This window comes from Choloepus didactylus, chromosome 6 (genome assembly GCF_015220235.1).
Source record: "Choloepus didactylus isolate mChoDid1 chromosome 6, mChoDid1.pri, whole genome shotgun sequence".
In the NCBI taxonomy this organism is placed as follows: domain Eukaryota; kingdom Metazoa; phylum Chordata; class Mammalia; order Pilosa; family Megalonychidae; genus Choloepus; species Choloepus didactylus.
In genome coordinates this window covers 143,686,935-143,689,384 of record NC_051312.1, presented here as the reverse complement: position 1 = coordinate 143,689,384, position 2,450 = coordinate 143,686,935, and the positions used below count along the sequence as shown (strand labels likewise).

Here is a 2,450-nt window from a genome sequence, read left to right as displayed (position 1 = left end):
CTGCTAGACAGATTGGAAAGTACAAGGGAATTTTAGGACTTCTCAGAACCTATATAGACCTGATCCCAGCCACAGTAAACAAACAAATGGCAGAATTTATGGGAATGAAAGGCAAAACAGAAGAGATGAAAAATACACTGGAGACTTACAACACCAGATTTGAAGAGGCAAAAGAAAGGATTGGTGAACTAGATGACAAGACATCTGAAATCCAACACAAAAAAGACAAGATAGGGAAAAGAATGGAAAAATATGAGCAAGTTCTCAGGGAATTGAATAATAGCATGAGGTACATGAATAGATGTGTCATGGGTGTCCCAGAATGAGAAGAGAAGGGAAAAGGGACAGAAAGAATAATGAAGGAAATAATCACTGAAAATTTCCCATCTCTTATCAAAGACATAGGAATACAGATGCAAGAAGCACAATGTACAGCAAAGAGAATAGACCCAAATAGACCTACTCCAAGATACTTATTAATCAGATTGTCAAATGTCAAAGGTAAAGAGATAATCCTGAATGCAGCAAGATAAAAGTGATCCGTTACATACCAGGGAAGCTCAATAAGATTATATGTGAATTTCTCAGCAGAAATCATGCAGGGAAGAAGACAATGGTATAATATATTAAAGACACTGAAAGAGAAAAACTGCCAACCAAGAATTCTATATCCAGCAAAAGGGATCTTCAAAAATGAGGGAGAATTTAAAATATTTTAAGAAAAACAGGCGCTGAGAGAGTTTGTGAACAAGAGACCCCCTTCACAAGAAATACTAAATGGAGTGCTACAGGCTCATAGAAAAAGACAGGAGAAAGAGGACTGGAGAAGAGTGTACAAACTAAGACCTATCAAGAAGGGTAAAAGGAAAGAGAGGAAAAAAATAAGATGTGACATATAAAATCCAAAAGACAAAATGGTAGAAGGAATTACTGCCTTTACATTAATAACATTGAAAGTTAATGGATTAACCTGCCTAATAAAAAGACACAGACATAGACTGGCTCCTCATCCTGCCTACTCGGTGGTGGACATGCAGACAGCAGCAGCGGTTGTCTCTGCCTCTCAACCATCTCCACCATGGCTCACTTCCCAGCTGGCAGCATTGGCAGAGAGCAGACAGTAGTTTGTATGTGCCCACCCTTGCCTCAGAGAAGACACCACATTGAGTGAACAAAGATTGAACTTTTTATAAATGCATTTGCCAAGTATGTGGAATAGTGCTACAGTTTGAATCACAAAGGATTTCATGTTATGAAGTGAATGGGGGTGAAGTACTGGACAAAAATAGATTTTGTAATCTCTGCATCATATTTGGCTCTCCAGTTGTGGCAGTCTCGCTATATAGAGAAAATTCATTCTAAAAAGTTGAAGCACTTAATGTGTGACTATGATCAGATTTTTCCACAAAGATCTCAGCCTGATAAAGAGAATCCCTTGTTGTCAACCTAATGAAGCATTCAGGGAAAATATATGACTCCTTTTAGGATGAACTTGAAGAATATGTCAAAGTGGGGAGAGCCAGACGTATAGCCAAAGACTTGTTTAAGAAAAATAGAGAGGACTATTTAGAAAGCTATAGGTACAAATGATAGGTTTACTCCAGACCTGGACATAGAATGTTTGAAAATGTCCAGACTTACAGACAATCATACAATATTTCACAAAGAGATGAAACCGCTTACCTCAGTGGCTACAAACTCATGACAGCAGACTGAGACGAGACTCTCTGAGCTACTGTCAACTCCCCAGGGACTACCCAGAAAAACCAGTACCCCTGAACATGAGTCTACAAGAATATAATTGTGGCTCCTACAGTGGAGAACATGGACTTTACAACCATTTCTCCTTAGAAAACAGTAGAGTTTCCATCAAGCCAGTCATAAACAGACACATCAGAAGAAAAAAAGGCACCAGGAAGAAGACAGAGCAAAACGAGAAGTGCAGCCCAAGCATAGGTGGTGCTGAAAGGGAAATTTATTGCTCTAAATGCCTATATTAAAAAAGAAAAAAGACCAAAAATCAGGAATTATCTGCTCACCTGGAAGAACTAGAGAAATGACAGTAAACTAAGCCAAAAAGCAAACAGAAGGAAAGAAATAAGAGTTTAAAGCAGATATAAATTAAATTGAGAAACTGAAAACAATAGAGAGAATGAAGAAAACCAGAAGCTTGTTCTTTGAGAAAAGTCAGTAAAATTGATGGGCCCTTAGCCTGAATAACAAAAAAGGGCAGGGGGGAATGCAAATAAATAGTATCAAAAAATAGGAAAAGGGACATAAACACTGACACCACAGAAATAAATGGGATAATGAGAGGATACTATGAGCAACCATATGCTAACAAACTAGACAACTTAAACAAAATGCACAACTTCCTAGAAAAGCATGAAAAACCAACAATGACCCAAGAAGAAGCAAACAAACTCAACAAATAAATCACAAGTAAAGTG

The 2,450-nt window shown here is 37.8% G+C and overlaps 1 pseudogene; it reads left to right on the top strand.

Moving 5' to 3' along the window:
* The first annotated feature begins 1,449 nt into the window (after positions 1-1,449).
* Positions 1,450-1,966, top strand: LOC119537404 (annotated as a pseudogene).
* Positions 1,967-2,450: the final 484 nt, after the last annotated feature.